Source organism: Chinchilla lanigera, unplaced genomic scaffold (genome assembly GCF_000276665.1).
Source record: "Chinchilla lanigera isolate Chin_1 unplaced genomic scaffold, ChiLan1.0 scaffold00043, whole genome shotgun sequence".
In the NCBI taxonomy this organism is placed as follows: Eukaryota; Metazoa; Chordata; class Mammalia; order Rodentia; family Chinchillidae; genus Chinchilla; species Chinchilla lanigera.
The window spans coordinates 8,741,726-8,761,392 of NW_004955444.1; the positions used below are offsets into that span (position 1 = coordinate 8,741,726).

At 38.0% G+C, this 19,667-nt stretch overlaps 1 pseudogene; it reads left to right on the top strand.

Annotated features, from left to right (window-relative positions):
- The first annotated feature begins 2,560 nt into the window (after positions 1-2,560).
- LOC102011704 lies at positions 2,561-19,143 on the top strand (annotated as a pseudogene).
- Positions 19,144-19,667: the final 524 nt, after the last annotated feature.

Here is a 19,667-nt window from a genome sequence, read left to right on the forward strand (position 1 = left end):
TAGTATGTAATTTTGAAGTGGATCATCTGTGTCAAACCCCTTTTATATGTGAGTCTAGAATGGAAAAGTATTTTAAGATCAAAATACTAGTAAGTGACAAATGCTAACAGCCTACAGTGTGGTTTCTATAATTGCTACAACTTCTCCTCCCTGCAAAAGGATAATTTGATCATAAAGTAATAGAGAAAATTTCAATCAAAGAATTAATATTTATTGATTCTTAGCTTTTTTGCTAAATACTACATTGGTTTGTAAAGGAGGGTGCTATGAAAGAAGCTTTATCTTCATTTTGTAAATAAGAAAGCGAGAAGAGATGATATGGTGAGTTGATTCCTGGAGTTTCTCTCCTACTTTGAACAGTGATTTATCTAAGTTACCACAATTAATTACCTGGGATTTGTTTCACTTCCTTTGTCAGTATTTTCTTGCATGCATTTACCAAATCCTTCACATGCTACCTTGATATTTTGCATATGGTGGCAATGTGCTGATGTCTATAATGCTCACAGTCTTGTCACTTAAACTATTATCCAGAAGATGGTTTTTAGAAATATGGCACTGACCTTATAATCTAACTATAGTGACAATACCTGCTGATGATACTGAGATGGTATCTTGAAGGGTATAACATATACTTTACACCTACAGTATAAATATATCACCATTTCTTTAATAGAATATACAGAAAGGCTTTTGGGTATATGGCTTCATAAATATACCTAACAATATCTTTTCATTGGCAAAGTTATCGCTTTCTGAATCGAGACTATACATAGTTGATTTAAGACTTTAGTGCCTAAGAAAGGAACGCTCGAAATCAATCTATGATTCTAATTGTTGCCCAAGTTCTCCTTGCCTCTGTGCAATTAGGTTCTGCTTGGCCTTGATTTAAAATTTGAGAGAAAGCTTAGAATAACTCAATTTAATTCTAATAAAATATGCCATATATATGGGAAAGGAGGGGAAGTTGGGGGTGGAATATAGTAAACATTTCACAGCTTGTCTCACAAAAATTCCTCCTCCTCACAGACTGAGCCCCATTTTACACACAGAATAGGTCCCCAGTGGCTGTGTCTGCAGTGTATGAATCCGTACCTGCTGACCAGAGCTGACTGATTTACATCAGGTCCAAGATGAGCTAGAGACCTCTGTGAGGTAATTTAAACTTAGAACACAGAATGGTTGGAGCCTCATTAATGTAGCTTGTTGAAGAAATATCCACAGAGTCCTATTGCTGAGGACCCCAACATTGCCCTGGTGGGTGACTTTCCCAAGATTTAGTGATGTACAAGTATTAGTAATTACTATATCAAAAGAGTTTTCAGGAGGTGAGTCTCTGATTACATGCAATTATACTGAAAAATGTGGATGCTTTTAAAATTGCTACAAAAAAGTTTGTTCTCTTACACAATTAGGAATTTATATTATTACTTTATTTTGACTATTAACTTTTCCTAAGTACTTTCAAATACTTAGTATGCTGGTAACATAATCACACAAATTGCAAATTAATTTGATTTAGGGAAAATTTATTATAAGTACAGATTTTATTAACTTCACAAAAGTCACCAACACAAACAATTGGAGGTCTTGAAATTTATTAACACACTGTTCCTTTTGATTATGTTATCTATTTCTTCTCCTTCCAACAAACTAATCCTAGAATTAGCTGATGCAGAGAAAACAAAATCATCTTGGAAATATGTAAGAAATTATATTTAAGATGCAGAGATGTTTTCCAAGTGCTTTCTAAATACTAAAACTTGCTAATAAAGAAATGAAGTGATAAAGTGTGAAGCTATTATATCAAAATAAGAAAAACACTATTTCCATTGGTTAAATATGCTAGATTATTAAAATCTTTCTCTCTTCTAATTACAATTCCTTTCTTTTTCTATGTTTTATTTTTGTTTTGGTGTTGTGTTTTGCAGTACTGAGGATCAAACCTAGGCAACCACTGTACCTCTAAGCTGCATCCCCAGCCATAATTACATTTTTATTTATCTTTGAAGCCTTCATGGCTTTTTAATTGTTTCATCTGTTTTTATTGTTGCTTAAATAGATTATAAGGTCCTAAGGATTCTGTTTTATGCTCCCATTTCCCTCCATTGGCTATCACAGTGCAGAGTAAACAACAGCTTAGCGACAACAAAAGGTTCTTATCTCTCATCTCCATTCCACTGACAGTACCTCCCTGTGGAAGTACACTGATTAAGAGTGTGAATGAATGACGAGTCTCCTCAGGGAAAGATTGCCAGTGGTTGATTAGTGATGTCTGCCAGGTCCTCCAGAGGAGGACCTGGTGGCTCAAACCCATCTTATTTGAAGACATACATTCCACACTAATTGAGAAAATTACAAAAGGATGATGGCAGTTCAGTTTTTATCAGAGTTTAATTTTAATCCACATTCAATAAAAGTTATATGGCATTAATTCAGAAATCATTGTTAAGCATGGAACCCACAAACTGAAATCAAAAGGAAAAGCAACTGGTTGACAAAATCATCAGAGATGTTTTGTGTTCCTATTGAATGTATTTCTTTAGATTCTTTGTTCAAAATGTACTTGCTTGAAGTCTTCACACCCCTAGCTAGAGGTCAAGGACACTCAGAGCTCAATATGTACATGCACAGCAGCGTGCACATTGCAGCTGGCTCAAGGGCAAACTGGACAAGATGGCATCATCACAGCTGCGTAGGCATCCTAGCCATTCTGATCCGAAAGGGTGGAGCTTCTGATGAACTTGATGTTTACTGGTTGCAGATAACAGCTGGAGTCCTCCTTGCCCCAGTAACTGGTACTTCTAGTAAGGAAAAAGACAGATACTATAATAATGATATCTACCCCTTCTGCCCCCCGTGCATCTGCATATACACATAAATATATGGACACACACACACATCTACACAGATTTATACACCTCTACAGGTGCTTCTCTACCAATATGCCAATGTCTATGATTTGTAGAAGTTTCAGGGAAAGTAAGGTTTCCTGTCATTAGTAGCTCTCTATGCCATTTAAAAATTAAAAAAAAAAAGTGGGATCAGATTTTGCTCTTGTTGCTATTCTCCTGTATTTTGTGTTATGGAAGCAGGGCGTTAAGGACTGGGTACCCTAGGTCATTTTCACTAAAAAATAGGGTTTCACCCAGGAAATATTTACTCATGTAGTAGCATCTTTAAAATAAATGAAATAAAGAGATCATCATAATTACACCTTTCACTAGACTTACATCTCACAAATACTAATACTTATTCAACTGTTCTGTCAAAAGATTCTGTTAGTGGGGCATACCTAAATTCAAATATTATGTTAACGCAATTAGGAATTATTTTAGTCACAGTTATGGAAAACTCTCAAAGCATTTGGACTAAGAAGTACAACGATTTTTAAAAATGGGTGTTTTTCATGAAAAAATGATTAAAAACTGTGATTTCAGTGAGATTTGCCTTGCAGGGCACCTGTTCTCCGATACTGTGGTGAGGTCTCTACGAAGCGAGGTGGGTGGCCAAGAGACAAGGCCATTGGGTTTGACCCCAATTATCTTTTATTGTAAATAGGCCATATGTCAAATTCCAAGATAAATTGGAAACATTTGATCTATCTCCTGTTCAAGATTAATTTTAAGAGTTCATTTTCTATACTTTCAGATCCTTTCTTTGGGCTAATTTGCTCTTATGATTAAGGAAAAGATATATTTGCCGTTGTAGCTTCGAGAAGATTCTATCAGTAGGAGCACTTTTAGAAGAGGAAAATTGAATACTCAGGACACATTTTGTGGGGAAAATGGCAGGGAATGAATACACAAAATTTAAAATAATTCCTAATGCTATCCACTGAGTTTCTTCACTGGAATCCTTGTTTGCTAAGAAGAAAAAGATAACTAAGAAAACACACATTACCATGCTCGCTAGAGATGAATGCTTTAACAAATCTCCTCATTTCCCCATGCAAATTATTGCTGTATCCATTCAAACCAACACAAATAAATATCTCATGCATGAAAAATATTATTCCTATGAGCTTTTGAGGTATATTTGGAACAATTTTTCCTTAAGACAAACTATTAAACCACTGAAAAGGCCCTGATTTATTCAAAAGTGAAAATAATATTAATGTAAATCAACATGACCTACAGCCAAATAGATGCTGCATGAATGACTAATGACAATGTGATTCTCAAAAATATAATTTTGCTCTAAAACTAAACAAAACAGCACACTAAAATACAATATCCCCCCAAATTCTCATGGTCCTGAACAATTTGATACATACTTCTGAATTTTGCACACAAACTTGTACAGGAAGTGGTGTTTTGTCTTCAAATTAATCACAATGGAGTGAGATTTTTAAAATTCTATGTCTGAAGGGGTACATCTATTTAATAAAACACCCCTAGATTTAGAGATTTTATTAGTACAGAATGTACTTATTTTCTTTTCTTTTCTTCTTTTTCTGTTCTTTGAAAGACTATTCCATAGGCACTGGCCTTCTGGATTAATTGCCCCTGAAACCATGAACATAACCACTTTTGTGTTCATTCACGACCAGGGCTCTGGCTCTTAAATCAGACTTATTGTTTCCACTCCACAGGCAACACAAACAATAGCTTCGAGCAGTAGAAAGAGGAAACAGCTGAAAAGGGAAAGAACAAGAGAGCGACAAAGGGCTGAGTGAAGGAAAGAAGAGCTTGCTGTCATGGAAAGAAGGCAGCGTCCTGATCTACTCCTGCTTGACCTTTGTTGCTACTTAATTTTGAATTTTGTGTCATGATACTGAAGAAGCGATGAGAGGTAACTGCTGAGGTAATGACCTCAAACGCCCCTCGGGTCACTCTCAGGTCACACTTAGACATATCCACCGACCTCTGTTCTCACTGTCCCAGGCCCCCTTGCCCTCACATGACTCCAAATCTCCTTTCTACCTGTGCAGTTTCTTCCTCCAGTGCCACTTTTTATTCTGTCTAAATCTACAAAATAATATTACTATTGCAAAAGCAGCAAAGAAAGGAAATGCAGAAACATGTAACTTACAGTTAAAATACATACATATATACACATACAGTCCAATGAACTTTCCACCTTTCCACAATAAAGCATTAATAAGAATGAAGCAAGATCCTCATGGTATCAGTGATCATTAATGATGTATTCCTTATCAATGAGTGTTAGTGTCACATCAATGACGTATCCCTATATGAACCTAATTACAATATTAAATAGCTAGCATGTATGATTAATTTATTTCCCTAACTAAGTATACAGAAATTTTTTCTAGAAAGAGTCTCTTGTTACGTAGGTAAAGAGGCTTTGGCTGTATGAGAATTTCACCATACTCTTTAGACTGATTCTTTAAAAAGAAAAAAATGAAAATATAGTATTACTTTTTATAAAATGAGTGAAAATAAATGACCACCTTTAGAAGATAGAAAAAGGCAAAGAATTATTAAACTCCTGTGTATCTGCTCTATGTATTTATTCAGCCAAACTTCAGGGGTTTTTTTTGTTTGTGTGTTTTTGGCTTTTTTGTCTTTCTGAGACAGGGTCTCACTATGCAGCTCAGCTTGGCCTTGAGCTCACTTTGTAGCCCAGGCTGGTCTCAAATTCACAACGATCCTCCTGCCTCAGCCTCCCACCTCAGCCTCTTGAGTACTGGGATCAGAGGTATGTAAAACCACACCTGGCAAAACTTCAGTTTTTAAACATAATCTGAAATATATAACGTGGCCCTCAGAAGTCCCAGGAAGAGAGTACAAGTTCAGCTGGCAGCAGGTATGGCCTTGATCTCCAGTGCCAACCACTCCGTAGGCTCAGGGAGGAAAGTATGAAGGAGCAGCTTCACAGGGATCTGAAACCAGCAGCATTAGTGTGCATACCATGGTCTTTGAGAGCTCCTCTCACTTTCTGGGCTCCAAATCAGGTCTCAGTAGTCACCTACCCCTAAGTTAGAAACCCCTGCTTTTCCAAGTGATTTCCTGTGACACTCCAGCAACGCTACCAGGTAACTATGGGGTATTCGACAATAACTCCACTTCCTGGCTCATCCTTTATGTGGCCATGAAATGAAGATCTCAAAAATTCATAGACTCTAAACAAAGACTGCTCAGTGGAAAATAGGAATACAAAGGAATACAAACATTTATATATTATTAGTATTTATAATCAATTCATCAGTGTCTGGGTATACAATCTTTAGCACAGAGATGCGCTTTGTTTCTGCCATTATTCCCAGCTTTCTTTTATAGTTATGTATTTAACTGACATTAAGGAAAAAACAGGTGGGTTAAAATATGAAATATACTTTTCCATTATTTATAAGAGAACTCTTAAATGTTTAGTAAAGCTAAATGTCCTAAACTAAGACTTGAAGATGTAACATTTCACTTACCCATATATCTGAGGAAACATAGAAGTTTAGATATATATAGTGCATTTCTGGAGTGACCAAAGCATAAATTGAGCATGATCTAATTAATAATTTTAACATAAAAAGAATAGGGGCAGATTCCTGTGTTATAGTAGAAACAAGGAGGAAAGAGAGACAAAGACAGTGAGAAAGGTGAAGGAAGGGGAAAGGGAAAAAAAAAGAAGGAGGGAGAAGGGAAGGAGGGAGGGAAGGAGGGAGGAAGGGAGGAATTTACAGTAACTTGGAAACAAATCTCAAACAATGGATTCCAGAGTCATATACTCCTTCAACTGCCCCATGTCTTTATCCACCCTCAAACATAGGAAGCCGCCTATGTGGATAGAACACCACTGGAGGCTGAAGGCTCTACTTCATTTTAATCTAAGCTTCAAAATAAAATATTTTCTTCAACTAGTGAGGGATACATCTTTCACAAAAACATTTTTAAATCTTAATGCATCTCTGAAAGGAAATTCCAACTTTTATACCTTTTTCATTGCTATTTTGCTCCATCCCCCAAAATACTGAAGCTCTCCATCGCTATGACATAGCAGCCTTTACCTTGCTTGGTTCAAAATACAAATGCATTTATCAAGCACCTGCTGTGCTTGGGCCAGTGTCCCAGGCATCGCATGAGTTGCTGAGGCCAATAGGACTTCCTCAATAACAATTTAGTGAGGAAGAAAAGAAGCAAGTATTAAAATTTTGAATGAAGCACTGGACTTAGGAAATTGAGGGGGTAAGTTAGGGGAGAAAAAGAAAAATGGACCCAACACATGAAAAAACACAAATTCCATGAAAATAAATTGGAAATTTTATTTGTTAAAGGAGAATTACTGTGTGTGTAGGGGGGTGGTTGTTGTTTGTTCCTGAGGTTTGCGTAGAAGAAGTATGTGCAGATCTGAACTCTGGGAGAATGGCTGGGCGTCTGCGTGTAGGATGAAATGGAAGTAGGAAAGATGGTGGAAGGGAGCACAGCTAAAACTTAATGAAAGAACAAGTAAGCTAACAGCAGCAGGAAGAGGGAAGAAGGGAACCAAAGTGAAGTAAGTCATAGAAATATAGTCATCTGCACTTGGCAATGGCTGGGGTGTGGAGGTGACAGAGGAGGCAAGAGAATATGCCTTCGTTCTGAGCCTAGGGAGGGAGTAGAAAATGTAAGTACCACCCTTTCTCAAGCTCTACCACAGTAGACTGGCAACACATATTTGCTAGACAAGAGGAGGTGCTGAAGTCCTTCAAATAGGACTATTTCGCCTGTGGTAAATGAAGACAATGGAACAATTTGTAGAGTAACTACAGAATGTGAACTTCCCAAAATAGTGGTACATGATTTGTGGTAGATCAGTAGTCTGAAACAGACGTGGGGAGAAAGAGGGTTTTAATAGTAGGGAGCAGCAGTATTAAACGGATGATTACCAGGACAAGAAAAGCTGTATTTGCATCTAAATGGGAAACTGGGTTCAGTCTGGAATGTGGGTTAGGGTTCTTTTTCTTTTCCCCAGATGTAGACAGACCTCGGGTTTTCCAGTGGCGAAATGAGTATGCTATACACATGGCCTTGACACTGAGGGATGTTGTGCAATCATCAAAAACCAGTTTAAGCAGCACTTAGCTCCTTTTACCCCCAGAGAATAGCTAATGAAAAGAATGGTTGCCAAAATTATGTGGCAGACCTATCACCACCAGAACCTTACTTCACACTGAGATGGTTGAATGTGTTTTGAAAAGTGCCACTGAGTTAGTTTCTAGCAGGAGCTTAAAATCTATTAGGTCTTAGGTGATGCCTGAGTGAAAGGTGCTATATACTAAAATTATTGAGTTTCACCATATGCTCCCAGTCACTCACAGAGGTGAGAAACAGCTGTTTCATCTTTGGAAAGCAAAACTCTCAAGCCCCTTAAACCAACAGCTTTTAGGAGCTCTATTTGCTCTTGTAGAATTTACTTCTGATTTTTGTTTACAGAATACATCTAGTCTATTTACCCACATAAATCTGTTTACTTTTCTAATTGCATTTTGAAACTTTGTGTGCAGGAAGAACTTGTAAAACACGTTCCTGTCACATCCACGAGCATATCCATATAGTTTGATGGCATACTAATTTATCAATATCTAGAATTATTATGAAGAAGCTGTTTGAAAGTACCAGAACGGTACCAAAGTTTCATTCATTCATGAAATGATTGATTGCATATACTCTGCAGAAATGGATTCATATTTCTGAATACATGTTACTTTATATCCCTCAAAGAGAAAAATACATTTTCACTCAATGTGCATTTACAGGATAATATGACACAGGTGTGGTGCTGTTAGAAAAGAGAGGGCCAGCTATAAAGAAGAAAAATAAAAGCTGTCCTAGGGAAGAAACTCAGATTTCAGAATGGATCCCTGGATTTGGAAATAGGAAAATAGCCAAGTGTGAAAGGTGTTTTTCATATTATAGAGAAGCTCAGTCAACCAAAAATCTCACAAGCAAAGGTCTTCCCAGGGCATGTTATAAGACAAAATCAAGTTTATGATGGCTGAGATGTCGGGCTGCTACTCAGCATGGAGGTAACATGAAAAAGACATGCAGAGGAGACAACATGAAGTATTCTAACACTCACTCCCTGCAGTCTCATGTTGCTGCTGTATTAAATGACATACTGCTGTTGTTAAAGAAGCATTTACCATTGATATAAAATGTTAAATGTGCCTATCCTTACAGTGAGCGTACATCTTTTAGATGCCATCATATTTATGTGACTTCTTATTACCAACACTACTTCACATTAATTTTTAAAATGGAATTCATAGGTTCTTAAGATCTATTCATCCCTGATACATTTTAGGAATTAGTAAGATGGAAAAATAAATCATACTAGACATTAAATCAAAACTATGGAGCACAATGGCTTTTTGCTGACACAGCTTAGAAACTATGCGTATCAAAGTACCTGTTACTGCAAAACATCATGGTTAGGAATGCCAGAAAGAATTTTTTGAATGAGAAACAACTGTGTACTTTCGAACTGACCTTATGGTGATAAAGTGAAAGACAACTGGGGATCCACTTATTTTAAATACAGCTTGGCAACCAAATGAAAAAGTCAAATAATGATGATGATAATTTGCCTGCTAACATTTATTGAACACAGAAGCGCCAATCATTGTGGCTTTAAATAGGTCATCTAATTTTATGAGACAATGTCATTTATGTGGATTTTCTATTCATCATCATAACAAACCTACAGGGAGGCCAGCCTCTAATATATAATCTGGTGGAGCATTTAGCTTAGTAGCTAAGCCGCTAAGAGAGCTAATGTTAGAATCAGATCCGAATGGCACTGGTTACACACCAACTAGCTGCATAACTTTAGGCAAATTACTCAACCTCTCTGTGTGTCTGTGCTTCTTAACAATAAAATAGGGATACTAATGAGAAGCAATTGGTACCATATGTGTAAAATGCGTAAGAGTGCTGGCATGTATATAGTAAATGTTCAAGAATGAAAGTTGTTATAATTATCCCTGTTTGAAAGATGAGCAAACTGAGACAAATTAAGGAAAATGGCAAAGACCACACAGCTAACACCTGGCATAGCTAGGATTTGAATTTTAGCAGTACAGCTCTAGAGCTCTAGCTTTTAGTCATGTACCGTCATGGACATGAAATCTTCAGTAGCCCTCTACAAATAAAGTATTTACCATTTAAAAGTTGAATCTTATACATGGCACATGTATTATAATTATTTTTAAATTTTTATCCATACTTACATATGCATATAAAATTATCATCCATATACAGGATGGAGTCATCAATTTGTTTCAACTAGCCATAGAACTTAGAATTTTAACACATTCTTAGTCCACAAGGCTCCTTCCTTCATCCTATATTTAATTTGTTTAGTCCAAATTTTCTTTTGCTTTTTCTTAAGATAAAATGTAGTTAGGTGGACCTTGCAGGGTTGAGAGAGATGAGTGAAGAAGAGAGAGGTGAGGCAGGGGTGAGCCCAGAAGGTGCACTGAGGGCCACAGTGAACCTTATCCTAACGGACACAGGGAGCCAGCAAAGGAATTTAAGTAGTGGATACACTAGTTAAGTTCGTGTTTTCAAAAGATCATCCCTGTAACATCAGCACTCAGGAGGCAGAGGCAGGAGGATCCCCATGAGTTCAGGGCCAGCCTGGGCTACATAGTAAGAGAGCAAGTTCAAGGACAACCTAAACTGCATAGCAAGACCCTGCTCATAAATATCAAAAAAAAAAGAAAAAGAAAAAAAGACAGATCATCAGCTCATTGCTGAGAATAAGCAGTGACCCAAAGAGGCTTTACATTGAATAAAAGGTATTTCTAAAACACTAGCATATTTAGGTAACTCAATCACGGAGAAGAGCAATGAGTCTTTCTGCTTTAGGAGAGTCCTGGTGAGGATGATGATACTGTCTTCCATGCACCTCCTGAACTGAACCGGACTCCTCCATGACACACTGGTTGATTGCAATACATACAACCCCAGCCCATTGCATGTTTCTCTGAATATGAGATGCCTGAACCATATTGCTCATACTGCATTCCCTTTTAGTGGCACAGGAGCCCCCCTCCAGCCCTTACCTACCTGTTAGATGTGTGACAGAACTCTCTGAGAGCCTGAGATGTGGATGTACGTGGCCAGGCACATACTGCAGAACAGAAGGACATGAATTGGCTGGCTGTGTGGTACAGGAGCCAAAAGGGAATAAGAAACTATGGGGCAAAGAATGCCCCTTCAGCATTCACTCCAGGATTCCAGGGTACTGGGTCCGGGGGTGTTTGGGGCTAGGTTGTTTCTTTTCTAAGCCTTCAGGATTAGCCGTTTATTTAATAATGTCCTCCATTTCATATCTCACTAAGTGGAGACGCAGAGGTCACACTTCTATTGCGACAGACCTTTACTATATGAGAAGTGGATATTCCACCATAGAGGAATCAATTGCCAACATTTCATCACCAGAGGACTTTACATTAACATACAAACCTTAGGGGCTGGCATGGAAAATCAGGCCGCAATGGATTCTCGTGGAGGCAGTAATTGATAATTTCCAGGTGGGATGAATATTTATATACAGACAGTGATTTATTAAATGGATTTTCATGAAACTTCTGGCCTCCGAATATTTTCCCTGAGGAGTATAGCTATCTGGAAAAGCAAGCACAAGTTCAATGGTCCCGGGATTTTGAGATGTGGAGAGGGAAAGAGAAATTCAGGCCATGGGAGCGTGGAGGTAAGTCCTTTGCTTCTTTAAGTTTGTAAACCTATGAATAAGTCAAAAAAGTAATTAAAATGTTTTGCATAGAGGAGGAAGAAGATGTGATATAATTTGACAGAATCATGCCATGCACTGTGCCGAGAACAGGTCAAAGCAGTGAGGAGACTCCAGCACACGCCCAGAAGGAAAAAGAAAAGGACTTGGACAACAGGGCAGCAGTGGGGGGTGGGAGAAGGATAAGAAGGACAGGAGCTTGGAATGTAGCTCAGTGGTAGAGGGCTTGTGTAGCATGCACAAGGCCTTGGTTTCAGTCCCCAGTATGGGGGAGGGGGAGAAGTAACCAAGGAAGGAAGTAAGAGAGGGCAGGAAGGGGAAAAAGTTTTGGTATCTGAGAAGGAGACAGAGCAAAGAGATCAGAAGATATGATAGCCAAGCTTAACTGTGTCACCTTGATTGGCTTGGGAGCCACACAGGTGATTAAGGTACACTTCTGGGTATGTCTGGATATATCATGGAAGCGTGGCCATGGGGTCTGTGTCTGGTGCCTACCCTTTCCTCTCTGGCACTGTTCCCCTGCTTTGTTTCCTGTTTGCCAGTAACTAAGTATTGTTGCTTGACCACCATCTTCTGCAGTGATGTTCCTGCTTTGGAACCAGTTGCCCATGGACTCCATCTCCTGAAACCATAAGCCAGATTAAACCTCTCCTCCCTAAGTTGTGTCAGGGACTGTGTCCCAGCAACGGGAAAGCTAACTAATACAGAAAGTGAAAGAAAGAATGGCATGGTATCTGAGGATGAGATCATGCAGGAAGATGAGAAAGCCATCTTGACGTGGATGATAGCATAAACAAAGTCAAGGGACCTGAGGGTGCCTGTTGTTTATTCTGATTTATCCTCAACTACACATGAGGTACACAGAGGGTCCATTGTGGAAGAGAAAAATTCTTTTAGTTATCACATAATAGAAGACTTTGAATGAGATGGAAGCTCAAACTTAGTCATTTAGATAGTTAAGAGCTTTCAAAAGCATGTGGGAAATAGTGATATAGCTTGAACTATGTTTGTAAAATATTAAATTTGGAATCAGTGAAAATGATGGTTTGAAAAAGCAAGAGATTAGAATCCAAGAGACCAATGATACAATCCCAGTCCTCATTAGACTACTAATTTTGGGGTTTTCTCTACAAAAACAGATATGGTCTGTAAGACTGGGAAGGGTACAATTTAATAAGCACTTACTAGTGAAATCAACAGTATTTTGGATCAATTAAATGAGCAAAGTAAAGTTGAGGAAAAAGCCAAAGAGTTCTAGCTTGCTTGGCTTTGAGATAGGTAACAACCAAGAAGAAGTGTACAGAGGAAGAAGTCTAGATGGGGAAGAAAGATTAGTTGTAGGTGCTGTTGACTTTAAGGCACAAGATGTAGATATGTGTGCGGCTCTTTCTCAAAAGACCAGTACCTGGGGAAGGAATTAGGGCTAAAAATTCGGAGTTAGGAGCCATTAGCATCGAAGTGATAGCAGAAAGCATCCTTGAGGAAATTCTCTGGCAAAAAGGAGAGCAAACACAGAGGCTTGACAAATGCTTGCCTTTGAGGGTCAGATGTGAGAGGAGTCTGGAGAGCTCACAAAGGACAGGTGGAACTTTAACGGAGTGAGGAGGAGGTAGTCAACAGCATCAGTTGAATAGGAAGTCAGCATGAGAATCACTAAGCTGTGGTTGTCACTGAACATAAGAGGCCCCCGGTAACCAGAGGGAACTGTTCTTCTAGAACAAGTGGAAAGGAAAGTAGAATTTAGCGAGGCACATAACAACTGAGAGGTAGAGCCTATTTTTACATGAAGTCTGGACGTTAAAGAAGATAGAAACAGAGCACAGCACATCCAGGAAAGTGGTTCTTTGCTTACCTTTGCTTTTATGAAGACATATGGCGACAAGATGTTATAAGCAGAAAAAAAGGGATAAATCCATGAGGAGGGAAAAGTTGCAGGTAAAAGAGAACAGCAGTACTTGCTAGGAGAAGGAATGAAGGAAATGTGGAGGAGTCACAGAGGAGAGAAGAATAATAAGCAAGTTGGTGAGAGGTAACAACATAGGCTCAGAGAGAATGGGGCGCAGAGGAAACAGAGGAAGTGAATGCACAGAATCTCAGAGAAAAAGAGATGGCAAAGAGTTGTGGAGCTGGAGCTGGGTCCTTTCAGTGTTTATGCTGGAAGGAAAGCAATGTAAACACTGGTGCTCTGAGAGTGAATCTTGCTTTTCAGTGTTCCTGTTGGATAGTGAGTAATTTGGGCAACATGAGAAGGCTCTGAAAGTAGTGGTCAAGAAGTCACTTCTTATCTGATCCACTGCAGCAGACCAAGAACAGAAGCCGCTGAGATTTCTTCTGGGGGTGAGGCTCCCAGCCCAAACAGGAACTGCACATCTGCTTTGCCTCCCTTCGATCTCAGCATGATTTAAAATGAAAAGACTTATACAGTATTTACTCGACGCGCCAAAGTCAAATGGAAAAAATTTCAATTATAAAGTTCCAGCCAAGCCAGAAAAACTCAAAGCCCTGAGGAGAATCATAAAGGCCAGTGCAGGCCCACAATAAAGTTTGGATAACATGGGAATGCAGTTCTTAGCTTAATTTGGTTGCCTGCCTATGTTGCTGTAACAGAAATCTGAGGGAAAAAAGACTCTTTCTCTAAAAACAGAGTTTTAAAAAATCAAGATCATATCTACATGTCATAAGAGCAGGCTTTCTTTTGGAAGTAAAGATATTATAGATTAAGCCCAGAATGGTAGATTTATGGACTCAATGATCCTGGTAATGTCAAGGAAAACATCCATGTATCTTCTATGAAGATACATTGGTCTGCAGAAAACTGTGAACTTGGGTATGTTTAAATGTGCACATTTAGGGTTCAATAAATAAATGGTAACCTCTTGTGCTGCCTCCTAGGAGAGAGTCCGTGGTGTCTTTCTGGGAGAGCTAGTTCACTCTTCTCTTTTCTGTGCTTCTATGTTAAAGTGATTTAGAGTTGGGCTAGTTCAGAGTTGTTTTTGCAATATCAGAGTGTGGTTTTATTTCAGACAGACTTGCCTCTTGCCTGTTTTACTGCTACCCAACACATTATCTTCTAACCCTAAGGAAAGAGTAGCTCTCTACAAAATTTTTCCAACTCTCTGTCCTTGGGTTTGACATTGCCTTCTTTGGAATTCCCATGGCAACTATCCATTGTATCTCCAGACTTTGTTTATCCAATACTTTGTGTAGATATTATTGGTACACGTGGACTACACCCCTTGGTGTCACTCACACAAGAACAGTACAGAGGTAGGAGTCCTTAGATACCTTTTCCTTGAAGCAACTGGCCCCTTTGTAATCAATCAGTACAGGTACAATGAAATTAAGAGGGAAGTCAAGTTATTATCTGACACCGTGAGTTCAAGTACGATTTGCAGACAACTGGGCATACACTTTCCTCTAGAGCTAGGGTTATCTTGCATATTAACTAACATTGCAGAGGCATACAACCAGTGTGCTAATAAATGTATAATTTCTGTGAATCATACCCAAGAACATTCCATCTTTTTTGACAAAAACTAAATAGAAGGCTCTGAGCAAAAGCAGATCATGTCTGTCCCCGTAACCCAAACACAAATAGGAATAAGAGTCTATAAAACCCCTGTATCTGACCAGCTTGTAGCATTAGTAAAAGAAATCTTACTATTCTCAGTCACATTTCAAATACTTAATTTCACAAGTTGAACTGCAAAATGGGGAGGACATCATCACTGCTTGGCACATTCTAAGATGGCAAAGGAAGCTGGTGTGTTCTGACTGCATAAGAAATTAAATTGGGCGTTTATAGTAGCTTTTTAAAAAAGGGGGACAGAGCAGAGAAACGAGAGCACTTTCTTCTTATATACAATCTTCGCACAACCCAGAAAGAGCAAGCTCACCTAAAGGATCATGGGAATAAAGGAAAGATGTGCTCTGCCACATCTGTAACTCAGTTTGGACAGCTGAGCCCTGACCGTAACGATAGAGGATTATACAAAAGCCCTGCTGGCAAACTCAAGGAGATGAATAATGATATAAAAACTTAGCCAGTCCCTGCTCTTGGCCATGCTTCATGCTAGATGCCTGATAGGCATTATTGCTAATCTTTACTATATCTCCACAAGGTAAGCATTTTCATCTCAACCCTATATGCGAGGAAACTAAGGCTCAGTGAGCTAAGTAGCCCACCCTAAAATTGGACCACTGGCAAATTCCTTAGCTGGGATTGTTCCCTTTATGAAATAGTCTAAAACTTTGAGACAATATGGCATTTACATTCATTAAAACAAAGTCCAGATATTGTAAACCTCCATAAGATTTTCCACTGGGTAATCATTAATATAAATATAGCACAAAACCCCCAAAATACTATCAGGCTGTATAATATAGTGATCAGGAGTTTGAACTCCGTATTAGGCAGAGCATAAGTCACAGCACCATAGTGTTATCAGTTGTGTAATGAAAGTAAGTCACTTAACTTCTCTACTCCTCAGTTTACTCCTTAATCTAAGTACTGAATGACACAATTCATATAAAGCAGAAGCTTAGTTTAAGGTGCAAAAGTAAGTTTGGAAATTCTCTATTCACTTACCTCAAGTTTTGCCTGTATCCTGGGAAACTCATGTACCTTTTAGCACCACCAGCCATGATCTCTCCAATTACACACAAAATCATTGGAGCAATCTGCCATTTTCCCCCACCTTACCATCCTAATATCATCTAATTTTAAGATCCTGATTCCTGCATATCCCACTTCCCCACTTCTGCCTACCTTCACCTAATGTGAAAGGTGCATGTCTGCCTTTCAGTAAATTAGTGCAATAGCCAACTGTATCCAAATGGTCACTCAGAGATCATGTAGGGTGAAATATGTAACCTTTTTTATAGTCAAAATTTACAGTTCTAAGTAGATATAGTTCTTTCCTTTGTGTCTTCTCAGCTGCAATAAGATAGCGGATACAGCACAAAAAAGACAAGGGGACACCATTCTCGAAATGCATGAGGTGGTGAGATAGTACAGGCAACTTTTTCCAGATGCTGAGGCACCTGTATGCTCTCAGCACAGGCCATTACCGAGCTGTAGTTGAAACAGGCTTTGTCTTCTGAAGCACTGTCTATTTACAATGAAGTTACAGTCTCCACAGTTCCAGTCACTTTTCAGTGAAGAGTCTGACAGAGCTACTCATCAAAGAGAATCACAAATTAAGAACAGTTGAAGCAGTGAGGGATTTATTAAATGGGGTAAATTCCGATGATGAGGATTTTGCTACTAGTACCACCCCTACTCAAATGGAGATGTTTCAGACAGCTGGAATTTGGATAATAAACAACAAAGGAGAAAAGTATGGAACAATTACTGCCAGGCTTCATGTAGAAAATTTCAAAATTACCACACTACAGATTGATGTCATCGCTGACAGAAGACGTTCTGAAATAGAATTCACAACTGACTGACAGAAGGTGAGCGCAGAGATCTCACTCTAAATTCCAGGTTTCTAGGTTTTGATGGTACCTTATTTGATTATCTTAATGGTTATGCAGATTTTTAAAATAAGAAAGTTAGATTTATCGGACATGTTAAACAGACTATAAGAAGTTTTTCTTCAAATTTTAAGGGATTTCAGGTTTTATGGCAGAATTGTAAATAAATCTGGTAACTATAATCCTAAGACTTTGGAAGAAGTTGCAGAAAATGCAAAAGGCTTGGGTGGGATATCAGGAGAGAGGATTTGGGTGAAGCATAGAAAAATTCTTGCTGGTAACTAAATCACTAGATTCATCTTATCTATGATCTTGATATGGCTCCTTTTATAGATTTACCTGCTAGTTCACATTCAGAAGAATTTAATAAAGTAATAAAAATGTTGATCGTTTATCACAAAGCCAATGACTCTTTTGGCTTCATTATTCAAAGTACAGGATGACACCACAAAATTGCATTTGAAGTTGAGGGTTTCTTTTTTTTAAGGTTTTTTATTTTAAAGAGACAAGAAAACAGTAAAAATGACACATTTCAAGACAAGATGATAGGAGATTAACAATGGTTATTATACTGCATATTATTATCTTCAAAGATTACCAGATACAGGCATGCGAAATTGATCAAACAATATAAACTAACTGTTTCTTTCAATGGACTAATAGACATTAATAGTATAATTATCTCAGCTATCTGGTGTCTGTGTCCATGTCCCTGATGTCATGGCAACTCACTGGAAATGGGGGGATGGACCCCAGCTCCACCTCCTTTAGAAGACAGTGCTCACCTTGGTATGTCAGCAGTTCACACAGCCAGTATTAGTCCCCTGAAATCCATAATGAAGTCTTGGTGAGGTTTCAGTGGTTCTGAACTATGCGTGACTTTAATTAAATGTTTCCTATTTTCTAAAAATTTTAAAATTTTTAAAAAATTTTAACACGTATGTTTTTCCCCCTTCCTTCTTTTCTCTTTCCCAGCATCCCAGTTGTTCTTTCTTTTTGAGCAGTGTCTTTCCCTTTCACAATGTCTATTGCACCTTTTGGATCTTATTTACTTTTTCAGTTTCTTACACTAGGGAGACAATATAGAGTTTATACATATGAGTCTGATTTATTTCACTTATGAGTATGGTCTCTAGTTGCAACCATTTACCTATAAAAGCCTGGAGTTTATCTTTCTTTATAGCTGAGTAATACTCCATTGTATAAAAATACCACATCTTTTTTATCCATTCCTCTGTTGATGGACATTTGGGTTGTTTCAGAGAGATTGAGGACTTCAAAGGAAGAAAAATCCCTTGACTCACGTATAGTTAAAAAATAAGAGAGACGTTTTCCTTCCTTCTTTTCTCCTTTCCCCATCCCAGTTTCTCTTTCCTTTTGAACAGTTCCTTCCCATTTCACAAAAGCTATTGTACATTTTGTATCTTACTTACTCTAAGATAGTTAAGAGAGTTATACTATTAATTTCTCTTAATTCATTGAAAAGAAAGGTTTGTGCCACTATTGTTTGGACAATTAAATGCCAATATTTTGTTCTCTGAGTAACTAATTTAAAGATACCAGTATGCAATGTATTAACCATTGTTACTCTCCTATTATCTTGTTTTGAAACTTATTTATTTTTTCTTTAAAATAAATTTTTTTTAAAATAAGAAACATTTAATTAAAGGAACAGATAGTTCAGAACCACTGAAACCCCATCAAGACTTCCTTATGGATTTCAGGGAACTAATACTAACTGTGTGTGTGAATTGCTGACGTACCAAGGTGAGCACTGTCTTCTAAAGGAAGTGGAGCAGGGGTCCATCCCCCCGCTTCCAGTGAGTTGCCATGATATCAAGAAAATGGACATCTTTTCAGGAAAGAGAATAGGGGATCTGTTACAACAATTGTGTGAACAGTGGGAGAAAGTGTGGTTACCAAATGGTAAAAGAGGAGCTTCTAAATTACATAAACAAGCCTGAAAATTGAGAAGATCTAGCTACTAAAAAGTGGAAACATGGGGCAAGGGATATAGCTCAGTGGCACAAGTGCCTGCCTAGCAAGTGCAAGGTCCTGAGTTGTATTCCTGGTACCAAAAAAGAAGTGGAAACTTCTAGTAATACTATCTAAAGCACCCTGCCTTCATCTCTCTTAATGATGTTTAAGAAATGATAGCAGAATTAAAGCCAGTGTGGACGGCCTCTTTAGAAGAACTAAATCTTATTTTGTAAAATCTCCCTTTAATCTGATTTAAATCACTAAATCTTATACTTCTTTTAGAATACCTTCTACTGAAAAAAGTATAATTGGCTTCTATCTATCTGTATGGACTTTTTAAATAAAAATTTTGTTTTTGCATGCAGCAGGACTCATTGATTTTTAAAAGGTGGTAACTGTCTTGAAGGAAAAAAAGTTTAATGTGTGCATCAATTCCCTATGCTGTTTCAGTTCTTATATGAATTCCAAAAATAACTTGTGCCTGGAAAAATAGTCAACAAATTTGCATACAACTT